This window comes from Anomaloglossus baeobatrachus, chromosome 3 (assembly GCF_048569485.1).
Source record: "Anomaloglossus baeobatrachus isolate aAnoBae1 chromosome 3, aAnoBae1.hap1, whole genome shotgun sequence".
NCBI classification, from domain to species: domain Eukaryota; kingdom Metazoa; phylum Chordata; class Amphibia; order Anura; family Aromobatidae; genus Anomaloglossus; species Anomaloglossus baeobatrachus.
This window is the reverse complement of record NC_134355.1, coordinates 339,819,177-339,840,901: the sequence shown is the minus strand read 5'-3', so window position 1 is coordinate 339,840,901 and position 21,725 is coordinate 339,819,177. Positions and strand designations below refer to the sequence as shown.

At 41.9% G+C, this 21,725-nt stretch overlaps 1 long non-coding RNA gene across 1 annotated transcript; it reads left to right on the top strand.

Annotated features, from left to right (window-relative positions):
• The first annotated feature begins 13,697 nt into the window (after positions 1 to 13,697).
• Positions 13,698 to 14,077, top strand: LOC142295273 (uncharacterized). The gene is made up of 3 exons (XR_012751405.1): positions 13,698 to 13,753; positions 13,827 to 13,910; positions 13,999 to 14,077. It is a non-coding gene; the product is annotated as an uncharacterized LOC142295273 (long non-coding RNA).
• Positions 14,078 to 21,725: the final 7,648 nt, after the last annotated feature.

Here is a 21,725-nt window from a genome sequence, read left to right as displayed (position 1 = left end):
TTGGGTAGATAAACAGCCTCTGTGAGGGCAACCAATCAGAGACGCCAGCATGCCGGCAGTCTGACTGCAGCCAAACACAGATGCTGTCACAGACGGTATGCGGGGGAACCAGTGAATACAATATGTACAAGATGTAACAAGTGGACCCAGAAGCAATATTATGTTACAGCTGCACCGCAGAGACTTGTTAGTATGTCCTGCTTTAACAATTTTGCTTCCTTTTTTTACATTGATTTCCCAGGCCAATCACAGCCATGCCAATACTTGACATGGCTCTGATAGGACCGGGAGTGCCCAACCCAAAAACGTTTGCTAACTGGCTGGTCTGCAACCTTTAAGCAAGCTTTATTTGTGTGACAAACCCAATTAAGAACCTGACATATAGTCAAAAGTCTATGTTCAGTTTTCAGCACCAAATGCAAGGTGTTTGGTACGGACACCGAACTTTATAGTTCGAGTTCAATCATCCCTAGTCTGGACCATAAAATCCTCACCCTTATCCTCCTTTCTCCCACCATGGTAAGTCTCAGGAAATAAATGACCCTACACTCCTAGGGGCTCTTTACCTTTCAATTTATGGCTTCTTCTGGCCACTCACCATGCATGATTCAAAAAGGACATGAGATTGTGTACAGTATGCAAAAATATTTGGGTGGCCAAAGTCAGAAGAAGCCAACTGTGGGGAATGGCAATTATTGCCTCAAGAAATGAATAATGATGAGACACAGTTGCCAACAAGTCGTGTTTAGTAAACAAGTCAGGAGAAGGATCATAGTGTCAAAGCCGAAGGCAAGGTGTTGGATGATGAAGTAACTAACACAACTTGGCAAGGTGTCATGCATTACAAGCACAGCATCGCAGAAGGGGAAGGGTCCACCATACGCAAGCTAGAAGCACTTCCTCCATGAAGCGGCAACAGGGCAACAGACGCTGCTGAAACTGATATCTTTAGGTGACAAGCAGCACACCGTTGCAGAGTTGTTGAAAGGTCAAACATACCAGATAGGTCTCTGGCTCCCACCACTGAACCTCCAACCAGGCCTTTTCTTGTTTGATAATGGTCATAAACTTGTGTTGACTCTTAAGCTTAGCAAGCTGCCATTTGTACCATATCTGGTCCACATGCTGAACTTATTAATTTAGCACTTTCTGAAAACATACCCAGATATGCCTGAGCTACTTGTCAAAGTATGCCGTGTGTACGCCCATTTCCACAAGTCACCTAGAGCTGCCACTGGTCTGGCAGTGCTGCAGCAGTGCTTACAAGTACCAGCTCACTGACTGATTTGCAACTTACATCCTGTAACTCCACATTAGATATCTTGGCAAAGCTTTCTGAGCAACAGTGGGCAGTAATTGAATACCAGCTACGACATTCCCTTCAGTTATCCGGTTAGCCTCAGCATATAGGAACCGACGAGTGGCCATGGATGTCTGACATCTGTGCAGTTCTCCAAAATGTTGAGGAAGCAACCAAGATGCTAAGCGGCTATGATACCATAATCAACATAAACATTCGGCTTCATGGTCTACTCAAATGGTCACTGCAAGGGAAGCCTTGCCTGTTGGGAGCCTGGCACACATGACAGACTTTATGTCCCACTGCCTTTTCCGTGAACCTCCAGTTATATGCATTTTGGAAATTTTGACTGGTTGTGCACCCTTTTTGACCCATCCTACAAGGAGAACTTTCCATCCTGCAGCACAGAGGGCTACTAAAATGATGCAATACCAGAAGGTCATAGCTGAACAATTGGTCAAAAAATTCCCATCTCACAATGCAGGAGGCAGAGGTTATAGTTTTTGGACAGCCAAGTAGAGAAGAGGGAGACACACAACAGAAACAACAGAAGCAGGGGAACACTATCAAGATCTGCTGCAGTTTTATTAGAAACTACCAGCGCCAAGGCCCTGATGCACATAGGACACTGACAAAGAGGAAAAAGTTTATAAAGATAGCGAAAGATTACCTAATTGACCATACCACCACCCTGTGTGATTCCTCTGTGCAGTACAACTATTGGGTATCCAAGCTGGACACGTAGCATGTACTGTCCCTCTAAGCCTTAAGCCCACTTCACACGTTGCAATTAGTTGTACAATCGCATTTGCGATGTGACACGCCCAGGTTGCATACGGGATCTTATGAGATTGCACGTTGGTCGTTCATTTGCTGTCACACGTGCGTTAGTAGTCTATGTTAAATTGGTCAATTTTGTGTGCGATGCTTTAGATCATGTGTTCTGTGACGTATGCATTGGGCACCTTTTTTTTTTTTTTATTTATTGACTTGACAAGTGTGTGTAATGTGTAGGGATGCGTTTTTACTATGTCATCTGCCGTTCAGCTCTGCTACATGGCCGCTGACAGCAGACAAAGACAGCCATGTAGCAGAGCTGAATGGCAGATGACAGCAGACACAGACAGAGCCGCACTGTCAGAATGAACTCGGGTGAACCTCACCCGACTTCATTGTCATGCTGCGGCTCTGTCTGTGTCGCGTCCTGATTAGCGGTCACCAGTGAAGGACTCACCGGTGACCGCTAATCCCCCGAGTGACTGAAGTGTCCCCCCTCTCTGATACTCACCGATCCCCGGCGTGGCACTGCACGGCAATCACACTGCTCCGGCGGCTTTTACTGTTTTGAAAAAGCCGGCCGCCCATTAAACAATTTCGTATTCCCTGCTTTCCCCGCCCACCGGCGCCTATGATTGGTTACAGTGAGACACGCCCCCACTCTGAGTGACAGGTGTCACACTGCACCCAATCACAGCAGCCGGTGGGCGTGTCTATACTGTGTAGTGAAATAAATAACTAAATAATTAAAAAAAACGGCGTGCGGTTCCCCCCATTTTTAAAACCAGCCAGATAAAGCCATACGGCTGAAGGCTGGTATTCTCAGGATGGGGAGCTCCACGTTATGGGGAGCCCCCCACCCTAACAATATCAGCCAACAGCCGCCCAGAATTGCCGCATACATTATATGCGACAGTTCTGGGACTGTACCCGGCTCTTCCCGATTTGCCCTGGTGCGTTGGCAAATCGGGGTAATAAGGAGTTATTGGCAGCCCATAGCTGCCAATAAGTCCTAGATTAATCATGTCAGGCGTCTATGAGACACCTTCCATGATTAATCTGTAAATTACAGTAAAAAAACACACACGCCCGAAAAAATCCTTTATTAGAAATAAAAACACACACATATACCCTGGTTCACCACTTTAATCAGCCCCAAAAAGCCCTCCATGTCCGGCGTTATCCAGGATGCTCCAGCGTCGCTTCCAGCGCTGCTGCATGGAGGTGACCGGAGCCGCAGCAGACACAGCTGCTCCGGTCACCTCCACACAGCTAATGTAGACAGCGGCGCGATCAGCTGAGCTGTCACTGAGGTTACCCGCGGCCACCGCTGGATCCAGCGGTGGATGCAGTGGTGGCCGCGGGTAACCTCAGTGACAGCTCAGCTGATCGCGCGGCTGTCTTCAGTTGCTGTGTGGAGGTGACCGGAGCGGCTGTGTCTGCTGCGGCTCCAGTCACCTCCATGCAGCAGCGCTGGAAGCGACGCTGGAGCATCCTGGATAACGCCGGACATGGAGGGCTTTTTGGGGCTGATTAAAGTGGTGAACCAGGGTATATGTGTGTGTTTTTATTTCTAATAAAGGATTTTTTCGGGCGTGTGTGTTTATTTACTGTAATTTACAGATTAATCATGGAAGGTGTCTCATAGACGCCTGACATGATTAATCTAGGACTTATTGGCAGCTATGGGCTGCCAATAACTCCTTATTACCCCGATTTGCCAACGCACCAGGGCAAATCGGGAAGAGCCGGGTACAGTCCCAGAACTGTCGCATATAATGTATGCGGCAATTCTGGGCGGCTGTTGGCTGACATTGTTAGGCTGGGGGGCTCCCCATAACGTGGAGCTCCCCATCCTGAGAATACCAGCCTTCAGCCGTATGGCTTTATCTGGCTGGTTTTAAAAATGGGGGGAACCGCACGCCGTTTTTTTTAATTATTTAATTATTTATTTCACTACACAGTATAGACACGCCCACCGGCTGCTGTGATTGGGTGCAGTGTGACACCTGTCACTCAGAGTGGGGGCGTGTCTCACTGTAACCAATCATAGGCGCTGGTGGGCGGGGAAAGCAGGGAATACGAAATTGTTTAATGGGCGGCCGGCTTTTTCAAAACAGTAAAAGCCGCCGGAGCAGTGTGAATGCCGTGCAGCGCCGGGGATCGGGGATCGGTGAGTATATGAGAGAGGGGGATAGACTGACATGGACAGAGAGTGAGGGACAGAGATAGTGACGGACTGACAGAGATTAGTGAATGACAGACATTGTGAGGCGCTTCAGAACGCAGTTTTTCAGCTGCGCTCTGAAGCGGACCTTTTTTAAGCTGCGGTGCAGAGTGCACACCTGCGCACATAGCATCAGACACCAAAATCGTATGAGGGATGTCACACGTTACAATTCACTAGGTTCGTGCAACAAAACGCTCAATTCTAGAGAATGATACGATGTGTTTGCGATCAACGGTTTTGCGTTCAATCCTGATCGCACGTAGATGTCACACGCAGATACCTCACAAACGATGCCGGATGTGCGTCACTTACAACTTGACCCCAACGACGGATTGTGAGATATATTGAAGCGTGTGTAGCGGGCTTTAGAGATGTTGGTCTGCCGTGCCTCTAGTGTTTTGTCTGAGCAAGTTTTAATGCCGCAGGAAGAATAATAACTGATAGGTGCATCCATGAGTAAAAATGATAGGCTAACCTATAGCAAATTGAACAAAGCATGGGCTTCTTAACCCCATCAGATGAGAGCAGCCAAACCTAAAAGCAATTGTGATGTTCCTTTTATTGCAATGTGTTCAGATGCACAATTTCTCACCCAAAAAGGGTATACATTTACAGTCCTTCCTTTCTTTTTTTTTTGTGTATTTCAGCTACTCCTCCACCATATTAACAGGGTCCTGATGTGATCCTCGCCCTTAATTTTTCAAGGAATTGTATGATGCCCTAATACATAATTTTTAGAGGCATATCTTAAAAAATATCTAATATATATATATATATATATATATATATACATATATATATATATATATATGTATGTGTATATATATATAGAAATAAATGATATATGTGTATATATATTGTGAGATGCCGAGGGGAGAAGTACTAGAGAACAGGTATGTTTCCCCTCGGTTCATTTCATATGTCTCCATGTATTGATTGTGGAGCGGTTGGCCCATGCAAATGGGCTGGGAAAAGTTGGGAAAGTTATGTTTGGCTCAGCTATAGGTTAGTCACTGAAGCCTGTTTATTTCATTGTAATTTTGGGCTCGGTTTTTCCTGGAGCAATCAGTAGGAATGGCAGTGGGACTGGTTGCTCCCTTCTCCACATTCAATCCAGGGTTTTGTTTCCTCACTGGATCAGCTGAAATAATCAGGAGGCATTCAGAACAGAGAGGCTGCTGAGGAGAGGTACAGGCTCATGGCTGCTGGGGCTGAGACTCCATACCTCCACTAGCTGTGCTGAGGAACCCACACAGTAAGAGAATACTGTTTTGTTTGTTACATAGGTTTATTTTGTAGTTAGCATTCTGTTGTTAGTTAGTGGCCAGACGGCCTTAGATGTTTATTTTCCTGTTTTTGCATGTGTAACACTGAGGGATAAGTGTACACAATAAACACGGCAGTGGCCGTATCTGTTTGGAACCTGCCAGTCTGCCGCTGTCATCTGTGAATCCATAGCCACTCGCTTGGACCAAAGCAAAGATCCCAGCTGAGCTATATCCCCTGTCTCACAATATATATATATATATATATATATATATATATATATGTTTCTCATCCTTTACACTTAGGGCATCGGCCTGTGTAATAGTCTCACTTCCTCCAAATGGTAAAAAAATAATTCTGAGGCCCTCCTCTACTTCTCTTCCAGAGTGCTTCCTTCTAATTTTTGCACATAGTGAATACACTTTAGCTGTCTAGGAGTCCCACTCTTTTACGTCTCTTTCAGGGTGCACCTTAAATTCCTCCTTTGAATATCTCCTATGTCTTGAATAGGCTTTAACACTGCAAGAGACGCAATGTTTTAAAACATTTCTCTTTGGACATGACTCTCTGAGAAAATGGCCATGGATAGTGACTCACCACACGCTTCCTGCAGGATTGGGACCATTTCTCTCAGGTATGGGTCCATTGACAGACTCCCAGTCACTCTCTTCATTTGAACTGCTCTGACCCTCTGCTCTTCACAAGTTGCAGTGAATGTGGACCCCCTACATCACATAATTAGGGTACTTGTCACCGGGCCAGTGGTTTCTTGGGGTTGCTGTGACTGGCCTGACCTGCCTCCGTGGCCCCGCCGGCTACATGAAAAAACAAACAAACAAACAGGTGTCCAGTGTACACTGGGGTGGAAGGAGAGCGACGGGTCCTTGGGAAGCATGTCGTCGGTTGCAATGGTGACTGGGTCTCGGCCTCTTCCATCGCAGACCCTTCCTGCAACTTTTCCTCTCCAAGGGCACTGTTGGACGGGAATGGGGATGCTTCGCAGCACCACCCGTGGTGTGGGGCCAGGAATTAGCCGCCGCTGCAGAGTCTCTCTCTGGGGCAGGTGTTGGGTGCAGCCAGTATGGTGTCAATCCCCACAGGCAGAGCGGGTTTACCCCAGGATGTTGGTGAGAACGGGGCGGCAGTCCACGGGAGCGCCGGAGCGCAGGATGGTGGCATTTACTCACAGAGTTACTGGGTTCGGGTTCCAGATGCTTTTATTCACTGGTAAGATGGTATCGCACCCCAGGTGCTGGTCCTCACCATCAGAGACTCCAGTCGATCCCAGGCAGGTCAGAGGTCCGGTCTGGTATGGTAATCAGTGGGCTCTCTCCTCTATGCACTACTCTGGACTTTATGGGCTTCTGTAGCCTGAAGCGTTTAGGGCCCCACGTGGTCTTTTAGTCTTGGCCCATATGCAGGCAGCTTGAACTTTGTCTGGGTGGGATCTCTATCTCAGCTCCCTGGGTTCTCCCTTTGCTGCTGTGCTCTGGGCTCTTAGGTTGGTGAGGGACTGTGGATATCCCCTCACCGGGCAGAGTTATCAGATGAAGAGAAACCAAGGGAAAAATTGTGAAAACATACCCTGCTGTAACTAAATAAAAGCATAGTGCATATAAACATAGGGTACTTAGTAAACACTGTTTTTGATCAAAAAAAGCATAAAGCTATCCCACCAACGCCAAGGTGTACTCAGTTGGGATAGTACCTACACTCTCTAATATTAAAACCTTACCATGGGTCTAAAATAGGCCTCAATGTGGCTAAGGGCTGAGAGCGACCGGGTCCCAACAGGACACACACAGTCAGGGGGATTCACAGAATGAAATGTCCAGCTCACCAAGAGGGAGGGCCACACCCCATTTGTACTGAATACAAAAAAACTACATAAAAACAAAAAAGTGAGCCGGAGTTCGAGATGGTATACATGGAGCTTGTGAGCTCATGTTCACACTGGCCATTAGACAAAGAGAAACCAAGGGAAAAATTGTGAAAACATACCCTGCTGTAACTAAATAAAAGCATAGTGCATATAAACATAGGGTACTTAGTAAACACTGTTTTTGATCAAAAAAAGCATAAAGCTATCCCACCAACGCCAAGGTGTACCCAGTTGGAATAGTACCTACACTCTCTAATATTAAAACCTTACCATGGGTCTAAAATAGGCCTCAATGTGGCTAAGGGCTGAGAGCGACCGGGTCCCAACAGGACACACACAGTCAGGGGGATTCACAGAATGAAATGTCCAGCTCACCAAGAGGGAGGGCCACACCCCATTTGTACTGAATACAAAAAAACTACATGAAAACAAAAAAGTGAGCCGGAGTATGAGATGGTATACATGGAGCTTGTGAGCTCATGTTCACACTGGCCATTAGACAAAGAGAAACCAAGGGAAAAATTGTGAAAACATACCCTGCTGTAACTAAATAAAAGCATCATCTCATACTCCGGCTCACTTTTTTGTTTTTATGTAGATTTTTGGATTCAGTACAAATGGGGTGTGGCCCTCCCTCTTGGTGAGCTGGACATTTCATTCTGTGAATCCCCCTGACTGTGTGTGTCCTGTTGGGACCCGGTCGCTCTCAGCCCTTAGCCACATTGAGGCCTATTTTAGACCCATGGTAAGGTTTTAATATTAGAGAGTGTAGGTACTATCCCAACTGGCTACACCTTGGCGTTGGTGGGATAGCTTTATGCTTTTTTTGATCAAAAACAGTGTTTACTAAGTACCCTATGTTTATATGCACTATGCTTTTATTTAGTTACAGCAGGGTATGTTTTCACAATTTTTCCCTTGGTTTCTCTTTGTCTAGTGGCCAGTGTGAACATGAGCTCACAAGCTCCATGTATACCATCTCATACTCCGGCTCACTTTTTTGTTTTTTGTTTTTATAGAGTTATCAGATGAGCCTGGGGCGTCTGACTGACCTAAATTTCTGCACCCTGCCGTGCTCAGTCCTGTAAGTACTCCCCGTACTCTCCCAGCGACTATACTTTTTTAGCCCTCTATTACTGGTACCAGGTCCCGTCCCTCCAGGTGTTACTAGCCCCAGTCTGGCTGGCTCCCCTCTGCAGGAAACTCCTGCAGATGTCGGTGGGGTGTTACATCCCAGACGGTTCTATTCTGCCTCCCCAAGGGGTGCCTGGCAGGCGACCCCTCAGGGAGCTTCTCCACAGCGTGTCTGCTCTGTCTCTGTCTGACTGGAACTGAACCCGATTTCCTGTCTGCTTTGTAACTTACTCCTATTCCATCCCTCCCACCTTTGCAAGGATCCAGATTGTTGTTATGGTGACCTGGGTCTGCTAAGAACTGGCTGAGTCACTTCCTGACTGTGTTTAGTGGAGCTTTGTGAGGTGTGTGTAAACTTACATGGTTAATCTCTTCTTGCCCGGGAAGGATATAATGATCTACCCTGTAGAAACCAGTCTGAGGGGCGCTACATTTATTATCCACATAGTCTTCACTCACCAAATAAACCTATTTTATTTATTTTTTACTTCTTGTTCTGTTTCTTGTCTGATATGAGTATCATGTGACGGCCATAAGTGTTCTTTCTGGTCCCATAAATCTCTTCCACAGTCGATACCATGATGGCTTCTGTCCTTGTATTCATTGACAGATTCTGTCTTTTGTAAAATCTTTTAAAAACTTAAAAACACAAATCTTTTACAGTTTAAAAGTTGCAATATTTTAACACTTGTCAAATAATTTATTATGAGGCCTTCCTCTATCTGTATTCCAGGGAGTATTACATTCCCTCCTACATTTTTGCTGTCTGTATTGTAATCCGTTCTTGACATTTTCGATAGGCCTCTCTCTGAATGCATACACGTTGCCATATTGGGAGTCAGAATGTTTTAATATTGTACCAGAATTGAATCAGAGTTTCTCATTTACCTTTCTTGCTGGCTGGCTGTTTTGTAATCCCTCCTTGTCATTTTAGCTAGGCTTCTGACTGAGTGCATAGTGTCTTTCCAGTTTGGGAGTCAGAATGTTTTTAAATTTGTACCAGAATTGAATCAGAGTCTCTCCTCTACATCTCTGGCTGGCTTTAGTGCAGTCCCTCCTTATACTTTTTTGGCAGCCCTTGCACATAACCTTGCTAGTGTAGGAGACCCATTCCTAATAATGGAAACAAATTGTATTCTGATTCCCTGCTCTACTTGTCTTTCAGGGTGTATTGGAGTACCTCCTTGTAATTCTTTTTATAGTCTTTACACTTACTGAATAGGCTTTACCATAATAAGAGTCTTACTCCTTAAGAATGGTAAAAAAATGTCTGAGGCACTCCTATGTGTCTTCAATGTGGTATTGCAGTACCATTTTCTAATTTTTCATAGCTATTGCACTTAGTGCATAGGATTTATGAGTGCAGGAGTCTCACTACCTAACATTTTAACAGAATTTGTAAGAGGCCCTCCTTTATGTTCAAAATTGTTGCCTCTTCTAATTTTTGACAATTTTTGTATTGTTTACATCGACTGCGGGTTTTAGCATCCCTCCCTCAAAAATTAAACAGGATGTGTCTGAGTGTGTCTCACACACACACACACACACACACACACACACACACACACACACACACACACACACCATATGCCCAGACAATGCACTAAAATATTAAAATTAGATTTACCAGTAAATGGTTTTTCACCATTGAAAGCCATAAGAAAGTTAAAAAATTAAGCAAAAACACTATGTGTAAATAAAGGATAAGGGGTGAAGGTGGCGTTTTGTTTTTCCTCTCTTTTAATTTGCCTTATACAACTGCAACCAAAGTTTTGCATCTTTTTAAGAATTGTGATTACTTCTGACTGGTTGTTCTGATGCCATTTTTCTGATGATTTTAGTAAACCAGAAGCAAATAGTTGTCCGCTATAAAGATGAAAATTGTGTTTGACAATGTTTTAACCCTTTATGTGTTAGTTTTTCACATATGCTAAGCCAAATGTTTTGCCTATTTTTTCATGGGTAATCTAATTTTGCCTAAAATATTTTTTTGCGTGGCTTTTAGATAAAACATGGCAAAGAAAAAGCCAAATTTAACACCAGATGTCACAAAGCTTATGGAATTCAACTGCTCTCAGTCAAGTGTCATGTATAATGAAGAAAGAAAAAGAAGGTTATGAAACAGCTGGCAAACCTAGAAGTGAACAACCAGGGAAAACTTCCTCCAAAGTTGATCACATTATTAAGGCTAAATTCACACATCCTGTGTTTTGCATCAGTCACAATCCGTAGCCTTGAGGAATTACGGAATCCTGCAAAATATTTTGCAGGAATCCTGTATTTCCCCATAGACTTCTATTAGTGACGGATTGCGACTGATGACCCTGCGTTGCATCCGCTGCGTCGCGGTCCGTCGTTTTTGACTGACCGCCGAGCGGGGAGCAACGCAGAATGTAACGTTTTTCGGGCCGTCAAAATTAACGCGCCGCACAGGAATCCGTCGCCATCCGTCAAGCTTGTAATGTATGTCTATGGTGCAGGATTCCGTCGTAATCAGTCTTACGACGGAATCCAGCGCTGGATTCCATCATGCTCTACTGAGCATGCCCAGGAAGTTTCTAAATTTAGAAAGCTATATAAAGAAGCTGTTATCAACAATCAGACAATGCTACCTGACCAACAAACCAGCCAGAGCAGACCCAGAGCACATGCACAGAAGACCTTCCAGAGACCAGCTAGATCCAAGGAGGAACAGCCATTGCCAGGGTGAGGTGTATTTCTGTGATCTGTTGTCCCCCTTTTTTTGTATCTTTTTTTTTTTTTTTTTATTTGTCATGGTGTTTTTTTCATTTTATTATTTTTTTAGAGTTTTATTTTGTATTTTTTTTTGTATATTCTTTTTTTTTTTTGTTAGAGGTTTTATTCCATTTTTATTTTTCTGTTCTATATTTTTTGACTTTTTTGTATGTTTAATTAGTATATTTATTTTGTATTTTTTTTGTGGTTCCATTTTTTTTTTTTTTTTTTCTTCGTTCTGTATTTATTTGTACTGTTAAATTTTTCAATAAAGAGTTTATGCTCTTTTTTTTTTTGTTTTAGAAAAATCGAAAAAAAGTAAAAAAAAAATTAAAAATAAAAATATTCCCAATTTGGTCATTTTGCCTATTTTTGCGCCTGTTTAGTGTTTTTATATGGTTTAAAATTTTGGTTATCATCGATATTTTTGGGGTTGTATTCCGCAATGGTCACACGAAAACATTAATGTACTTTGTTGTATAGGGATCTATGTTTTTACGGTTAAACGTGTGTGTGTGTGTGTGTGTGTGTGTGTGTGTGTGTGCGTGTGTGTGTGTAATTTTAATGGTGTTTTATTAGGTTTTAAAAATAGAATTGCAGAGGGAGGTAAAATTTGGGAAAAAAAATTGTGCTATGAGGGTATAGATTTCTTTAGTTTATGGGATTATTTTACCTTGATGGATTGGGTTCTTAATGGTATTATTGTGGGTGGGGATATTGATGTATTATCTTATATATATATTATATATATATATATATATATATATATATATATATATATATATATATATATAAAAAAGCATCTGTTTTCAGGCCAATGTACCGGTGATTAGCAACAGGTTTAATAATAATAAATTTAATTTTTTTATAGCGCTATTAATTCCACAGCGCTTTCACATGTATTTGCAACACTGTCCCCATTGGGGCTCACAATCTATAGTAGAGTCCCTATCTGTATGTCTTTGGAGTGTGGGAGGTAACCGGAGAACCCAGAGGAAACCCATGCAAACATGGGGAGAACATACAAACTCCTTGCAGATGTTGTCATTGGTGGGATTTGAACCCATGAACACAGCGCAGCAAGCATGCTGAGATAAACACTGAGCCACCGTGCCAGCCGGTTTGTTTAACATCTTTTTTTGTCTCTCCATAGCTTTTTGCTCGGTGGTTGACATCCACCAACTAGTGGTCTTGAGGGTTCTGTGACGTGTCCTTTAGTGCCACAACAGTTGCCAACAAATGTAAGTATGTATGTTTGCAGGCCACTGTACCGTTGATTAGCGGCAACTTTGTTTTACTAACGTGTTGTTTTTTGTCTCTCCACAGCTTTTTGCTCGGTGGTTGACATCCACCAACTAAAGTGGTCTTGAGGGTTCTGTGACGTGTCCTTTAGTGCCAAAACAGTTGCCAACAAATGTAAGTATGTATGTTTGCAGGCCACTGTACCGTTGATTAGCGGCAACTTTGTTTTACTAACGTGTTGTTTTTTGTCTCTCCACAGCTTTTTGCTCGGTGGTTGACATCCACCAACTAAAGTGGTCTTGAGGGTTCTGTGACGTGTCCTTTAGTGCCACAACAGTTGCCAACAAATGTAAGTATGTATGTTTGCAGGCCACTGTACCGTTGATTAGCGGCAACTTTGTTTTACTAACGTGTTGTTTTTTGTCTCTCCACAGCTTTTTGCTCGGTGGTTGACATCCACCAACTAAAGTGGTCTTGAGGGTTCTGTGACGTGTCCTTTAGTGCCACAACAGTTGCCAACAAATGTAAGTATGTATGTTTGCAGGCCACTGTACCGTTGATTAGCGGCAACTTTGTTTTACTAACGTGTTGTTTTTTGTCTCTCCACAGCTTTTTGCTCGGTGGTTGACATCCACCAACTAAAGTGGTCTTGAGGGTTCTGTGATGTGTCCTTTAGTGCCACAACAGTTGCCAACAAATGTAAGTATGTATGTTTGCAGGCCACTGTACCGTTGATTAGCGGCAACTTTGTTTTACTAACGTGTTGTTTTTTGTCTCTCCACAGCTTTTTGCTCGGTGGTTGACATCCACCAACTAAAGTGGTCTTGAGGGTTCTGTGACGTGTCCTTTAGTGCCACAACAGTTGCCAACAAATGTAAGTATGTATGTTTGCAGGCCACTGTACCGTTGATTAGCGGCAACTTTGTTTTACTAACGTGTTGTTTTTTGTCTTTCCACAGCTTTTTGCTCGGTGGTTGACATCCACCAACTAAAGTGGTCTTGAGGGTTCTGTGACGTGTCCTTTAGTGCCACAACAGTTGCCAACAAATGTAAGTATGTATGTTTGCAGGCCACTGTACCGGTGATTAGGGCAACTTTGTTTTACTAACGTGTTGTTTTACATTTTTATAGCTCTTATATCATGTCTTCTTCTGGGAGCCCCCCTTCAAGGCAACAGCGATTGGAGGTAATTATTATTAACTGATTGACTTTGTGATCTGAGATGAAATATAACAAAAATTTTACAAACTTGCATACAGGAAGAGCAGGCGGAAGATGAATCACAGGGGAGCCCAGAAGAAGGCGAACGGGGTGGCGAGATGTCTGGTGAAGGCTCGCAACATGTAAGTATATTTCATATAACTTATATCACAAACATTACAACACAAAATAAAAATGTTGTTGGTTCTAATGTTTTAATTCTATTTTTAGGTGCAAGGTGGTGCCCGTCCTAGAGTCCCTCCCAGCGATGCCCGGGGTCGTGTGCGCGGCGGTGGTCGACAGCGTGTGAGTGTGTTTTCATTTATTCTGAAAGGATGTATCACATTAATGGTTTTAATGTTCAATATGTTTCTGATTACACAGGGTTCACAGCGGCGGCCGGACGGGGATTCAGATGGGGAGGAAGCGGGATTCGATGTCGACCTCCTCATCGACCTCGTCCATGAAAGGCAGCCGTTGTGGTCCATGCAAGACCACCGCCATGCTGATGCAGTTGTCACCCGACGACTCTGGGACCAAATCGCTGGAATCATGATAGATGGATGGGATAGATTCGACACAAGGGCCCAAAACAAAGCACGTAAGTATAGATAATTCATTGAATGTACTTGTCGGCTTTACACTGTAATTCTCTGAATCTTTTGTATTATCTATTTTCAGGTACAAGGCTGATCACCCGGTGGCGGTCCCTACGCAATCGTTTCAGGAGGGAGTTAAATGTGGAAATGCAGGCTCCAAGTGGTTCGGGGAAACGCAAGGGCTCCAAGTACAAGTATGCCGAAGCCCTTGCGTTCCTGCGATCGTCTATGATTTCTAGAAGGTAATTGCACCGACTTTGAGTTGATTTGTAAATTATTTATGCTTTTTTTTTTGGAGAACAGAATGCTTATTAAAATTTGAAAGTAATTTAAATTTTGTTTTTTGTTTAATCCCACAGAACATTCTGTAGCACGACGGAGCCTGCAGCAGTCCAGCCCCCTCCTGAAACGATGACAGAAGAGACCGTCACTGGTGCCCCCTCCAACAGTCCCTGTGATCCATCCCTCCCTTCCACCTCTACCTCTGATTCCTCCCTCCCTTCCACCTCTACCGCTGATCCCTCCCTCCCTTCCACCTCTACTTCTTTCCCTTCCACCTCTACTTCTTCTACATCTTTACCTTCCATACCATCTTTCCCAACAGCTTACTGGCAGACCTCAGTGCATGCAGCTGCTGCTCAGCAGCGAGTAGGTGTTCCCTTAACCAACCCCTTGGACGCTTCTGACACGCGAACAACTTTTGGTTCGGTGCGACAGCGCCCAAGGGGACTGGATAGGGGCAGCCCCGAAATCTTAGCTCTAAACGCATCCATCCATAGCTTAATGAAGGTGTTATCAGAGCAAATAATTGCTGGCTTCCAACTGATAAGCCATAGCTTACAGGAGTTGTCCAGCAAGATGGATCTGATGCGTTCAGAGTTAAGACCCACACAACACTATTTCCAATCCATAGTCGGACAGCTGGAAAACCTAACCTCTGAGCAGCAACTGTATGTGATGCAGGCCTGCCAGGATGCTCTTTGCAGAGTACGTTACCTTTCTTCTCTTAATTTACCCACTACTCTACCACCTCACCCTCCAGCCTATACTGTTCCTCCTCAGCCTCCAGCACCTACTCTACCACCAGCCCCTACTGTACCACCTCAAACAGCCCCTCTGACAACACCTCACCCAGCCTCCACTACTCAACCACCTCAGCCAGCAGCCCCTACTCACCAAACTTCTGCACAGTTTCAGCCCTCTGGACATTACCCATCATCTGTCCAGTACCATTCTGCAATCCAAAACCCTACATCAATGCCTGCATATCATCAACACTCTATACAAAGTTATGTTCCTTCTCCATCCCCACTTTCTAGCCAACAAATGTCAGCCCCAACTCCATCCCCATCCTCAATGTCCGCTCCACCAACACCACATTTCCCAAACCATCATTCTGTGTCTGTGCCCCTCTTACCACAAAATCCACCATATCCCAGCCCTCAGCCTTCTCCCATCCCTCAGCCTTCTCCCAGCCCTCATCAATATTCTGTCTCTCCAAACCCTTTTCTTCCCAACAATTCTCTTACCTTTGCCACACCTTCCCATTCTGTATTACCCTCTGCCCAACCTTCCCCTTCCCTCTCCTCTTTACATACCCCATCTGTTGAAGGGGGCAGCCCTGCGAGCCTCACCAGTGTTATCTCCACCCCACGAACTTACGAGAATTTATAACATATTTTTCAGAATTGTTAACTTTCAAATAAAACATGCATAAAATTTACTCTTGTGTCTTTGGTTATATAACGTCACACAGTTTTCAAATACATTTTTATTTAAATTTTAGAAGTGATTTACAACATCAAGTGTCCAAAAAAAGAATACATTACAAACACAGATTGTCGAAAAAAATTTGCAATATTCCTCAATCTTACAGTAGCTTCGCACATATTATGTAAACATAAAATTACAATAGTATAATAAGATGGTTGAAATAATATACATTAAAATGAACAAATATCACACCATTTGATCCTGCCAGTCAAGTCTGCCAACTGGAGAAACAAAGTAAGTGGCGAACTGTTCACGGACTTGCAGAACATCTTGACTGCTTCGAAAGGTGATGTTTCGGTACTCTGGCAATGGATTCGAAACTTGTTCCTCAGTAGCAAGGTCACCATTTGATAAAAGATAATTATGTAAAACCACACACGCTTTCACTACATGGTCAACATTATCAACTTTCAAATTTATTGCACTTGTCAAAACTCGCCATTTAGCAGTTAGTATGCCAAAGGCGCATTCAACCATGTGGCGAGCTCGACTTAACCGATAATTGAATATTTTCCTGGTGTGTGTTAGAGCACGGCTAGAAAACGGTTTCATCAAATGTTTGTCTAGTTGGAATGCTTCATCTCCCACACAAACGAAAGGCATCGGTGGTCCATCAGTGTTTGGAAGCGGTGTTGCTGCAGGGAAGGAGAAACTGTTTCCGTACAAATTTCGTCCCATTGCTGATAGTTTGAAAACTTGAGAGTCGTTACTTTTGCCATATGCTCCTATATCAACAGCTATAAACTTATACTCTGCGTCAGCTATCGCCATCAACACAATTGAAAAGTACTTTTTGTAATTAAAGTATTCAGAGCCAGAGCGAGCCGGCTTGATGATCCTAATATGCTTTCCGTCTACAGCCCCAATACAGTTTGGGAACTGACATATTTCCTGGTATTTGGATGCATTTGCCAACCAATCTTGTTCAGTGGGATGTGGAATATATTCCAAATGGAGACTATCCCACAATGCTTGGCATGTTGTTATCACAATTCCAGCAATTGTTGATTTTCCAATACGGAATTGGAAGTGCAGAGAGGCAAAAGACTCCCCTGTTGCCAAAAAGCTGTAAAAAAAAAAAAGAAAAATAATCAACAATCAGCAACAAGACAGGCAATATATTACATTACAGTATGTGTAGAACAGAAGGTACAATACAATTGGCTTACCGGAGTGTTATCATTAGACGCTCAGCTGGAGGGATTGCCATGCGACAAAATGTATCCATGCGTCATATGAATGGGTCCTCCTTCTCAACCAAAACGTCAAACATTTGGCCAGACATCCGTACGTAACTGTGGAATTTTTCTGGGTGGCTTCTCATTTCCAAACACAGGGTATTATAAACCCCAAGGGACATCCTCACTGAGTTGATTGGGTGGATCCAAAAACGCCGACGCAAACGACGGCGTTCATGCTGCTCCTCTGCAACCCTATATGCCAACATGTTGGCTTGATGAGAGTATTCCATGAAAGCCAACCGAATTTTAGAAATAACTGCATCCATGTTGATTCTTCTTCTCCAACCTGTAGATGAGCTGTGCAAACACATTATTATATACATCTCCAAAAGTTCAGCCACTCCCATTGGGCTGGCCAAAAGAAGAGGGAAAAAACGGATCGCGACGGATCCGTTGGATACGGACGCTAACGGATGCATAACGGATGTAACGGACGCAACTGATCCGTTTTTTCACAGGATTCCTGTGAACGGAATCCTGTGAAAAACACATCAGTTGCATCAGTTGACATCTAAAAAACAACGGATCCGTTGCTGACGGACCTGACGGATTGAAAACAACTGAAGTGTGAACTTAGCCTAAGAAAATATCTGTATCTGATGTCTATAAAAGTGCTGTACAGATTTTGCATAAAATTAATAAGAATATGAGGTCAAAGTGAGTCGCTAAACTGGGGTGCAATAGCTAAGAGCAGTAGGCTTGAATGTACGAGTTCCAGTCAAGAAGCCTTTCATCTCTGCAAAGAACTGGATGATTTGACTTGAGTTTGCCATACCTATATTCAAAAGCATTTTGGTTCAATTTAAGGTCCTTCATAATGATTACTTCATGCACTTTCAATTCATCACCAGGAAAATGGCATCACAACAACCAGACAAAAGCAATCACACTTTAAAAAAATGCAAAAATGTTTGTCGCTACTGTATACAAGTCATTACATAGGAAAAAGTGTACCCTAACATTTTTCCTGTAAAATCCATTTTATTCTTGGCTATTTATGTTTTATTGTCATTCCATCAAAGTGGCCCAAGACTCCAACAGCATTCTTCCCACCAGTGACCTCGTAAACAAAGATGCATTCATGTTTCCATCAATTTCAGCAATTTTACTGCCCCCTAAACATCCTAGGAGGGTCTTCCGGAAAAATCTACAAGCTTCACACTGACTTCTTTTATGCTCGTTACTTGAGACAAGCACCCGAGCATTCTGATTTGCATGATTTCAGTATAGAGCACCAGAGATTTTTACAGCATGCTCATCCCTAGTATTTATACATTATACAGTCCATTAAATATATGCATGTGTACACTATCATGTAGGAAGGTGTGCCTTCAGCACCATGTGAAAGTAATAATTATTATTATTACATGCCACATTATCCACTCTGCTGTACCAAATCCTACCAGATTCTTATTATCTCTCTTTTCTTTCTTTCAGTCATTTGATCTTATCTTTGATTGTGATATAGCATGAATTATTGAATTTCTTTTATAAGAAATTGGAGAAATTCAAGAAGAGGTATGGAATCTATCGCTCAATCTGTACATTTTATATACTGTATGTATACTATATATATGTAGTAATCTATTTGTTTATTTTTCTTTCTATCTATTAAAAAGACAAATAATAGGCAGGCAGCACTCCACAATTTTTAAATTACTTGACTTTTATCAGTCATATGGGTGCATAGTGACGTTTCGGTTCTCACTTGAACCTACTTCTGACAATGTGGTTACAAAAATGTGAGATTTTTATAGTGACTCATTTACATATTGCTTATCAAGCATAATTATATCAAATTTTTAAGTATCATAAAAGTTTTTATACATACATTGTGCATATTGCTATGAATACATACAGCATTACATCATCCAAAATTCACAGTGCATCATGTGCTTATATATAAAGTGCTTTTTGTGCATGGTGCAAAAATACATAATTACATCCAATAAATAAACCAATAAGGGTAAAGTAATCTAAGAATTGTGGAGTGCTGCCTGACGTTTTTTGTCTTTTTCATGGATGGCTATCTGAAGAAACCTCAAGGGGGGAATACTGCACCCTAAAAAGTTTTTTGTTTTTGTGCGGTTCCAATTTTTTGTCTTATCTATCTATTTATCTATCTATCTACCTATCTATCTATCTAGTATCTGTTATCTATCTATCTATCTATCTATCTATCTGTCTTGAAACAGCTATTCCCTGCATTCACGTTTATTTCCTGATAATAAAAACCTTTTGTATAATCTTTAGATACTTCTTTACTATATAACCTGTTTATGCTTCTATAATAATGCTAAAGACAGCTAGAATGAATGCACATTGAAATATTATCTTTATTTATGACTATGATGTAAAACTGCATTACAATTCACAGTGTACATATATATGGAATATAGCACCTTGGTTAATACAATATCATGACAGTTCCTCTGATAACAGCTTAAATGATTTATTATCATAAAACAGTATTGATAGGGCAATGGAATTTGTCATTCTGCATCCTCTTTACAGATGGTGACAGCAACAGCAATATGGCTTACAGATGGAACTTTGTGATTTTCTCTATTTTACAATACTCTTACATATGCCATGGAGCTATTTATTTTTTACATTTGTCAAAATACTCATTCAGATGAGGCTGAAATGGTGTTATTTACATTGAGAGAATTCATATTCAGTTGAATTCATTTTCGGGAAGAAAAAAAGCCGTGCTTTTCACGTAGAGTAGTTGAAATACAAATGAAGCAATTTAGTAACAAATTCTAAAGTACATCACCTTTTATTTCCCTCTTTTCACATTTGCCTGTTAAAATCACAAGCCAGAGGCAAATAGTGTAATTATGTACATCATTTATTCAATATTAATGTTCCGAGCCAAGACATTGCATAATAATAAAATGTGTTGATCAATCAAAGCACTTACATCTGAAATGTATTTCTGGTATGGATACAGAATATTATATTATTGTTGTATATTAATTGGCTATACTTTTCTCAGCTTGCACCCTGTTTGGAAATGATTTCATTTATTGGAAATCTTAGCTGTCTCTTTCAAATTCCACTTAGAAGGGGTGTTTACATGAGTACTCGCACTGCGGCTGCTATTAAGAGCCTTTTTCTTTTTCTTCATTCGGCTAAATGGAAGTGATAAGCATTTACAGAACATAAACATAATGTTTCCTCTTCTTTTATTTCTTTAAAGTTAATAAAAGAGGATTCGTTTTGCAAAATATATTGCTTAGCATATATCCATGTTATCTTCATTGCTGCCTCAGGCAAATGAAGTAAATAATTAATTTACATTTGGACATGCAAGAGCGGTTGTAATTAAAGCATGTACTATAGGTGCCAATTAAGCTGCAAGTCACAGAAAACAGCAGAGGCCAATCACACCCAGTAAGGCTCATGTCTGTACGCCCTTGTTCCTTCATCACAATAGAGTCATTGACTATTTATTTACTCTTCACAAAAAGGCTGCTGTTTTATTTTTTTTATCTTTTTTTTTTTACTATTGCATCTTTTCAGCCTCTGAACTATGAAAACTATCTCCTACAGCAGAGATGATTATATTTTCTGTCCTCTGTATTTGTGATCTTAAAAAAACAAATTCAATTTGTTGATTCCTTTCAAGTTGTATTATTACAGCATAAAATGCTAATGTGTAGAGACTCTTTAGAACACAGTTTTGTGAAGTGGTGTATAAACTGGGCTTCAACTCCTACTGTATAATTCAATACACTATGCATGGTCGCATGGTTTCTAAAGAATGAAAACTATAGTGACATTAAACTTTTTAATTAGAAGATATCTAAAAAAAAGTTTTATTTGTAACAAGAACTGTCAATTAAATTATATTGTTTCAATAGAAACGCACTCATGTTATTATCATTTATTATTCTTACTAGAGATGAAAGAATATTTTGAATTCAAATTTGCTAGTTTCGTCATATTTTCCCCCAAAATTTGATTGCAAAGAATCTCTTGTTTCTTCAATTGCCTGAAAAGAAGTGTATAATACTCCTAAGTCTCCTATGAATGCATACAAGTTCTTTTTAATGCAAACCCAGTCTTAGGTCTCCTTTACACATCAGTGATTCTAGTACTTTTGTTGCAGTTTTTATACTTAGCAGAATCACAGACACATGCAGATGATGTCTCTGTCTCACTGACGTGTTTCCATGTGGCATCCACGCATGTCTGTGTGCTCCGCATAGAGACATGTCCGTTTTTTCCTGGCATCACTAATGTCCCACAAACCACACAGTGGTGTGATCCAAGAAACACGTACCAGAAAAATCACGTACATTTAAAATAAAAAGCTGTTTAAAAACTCACCTCTCTC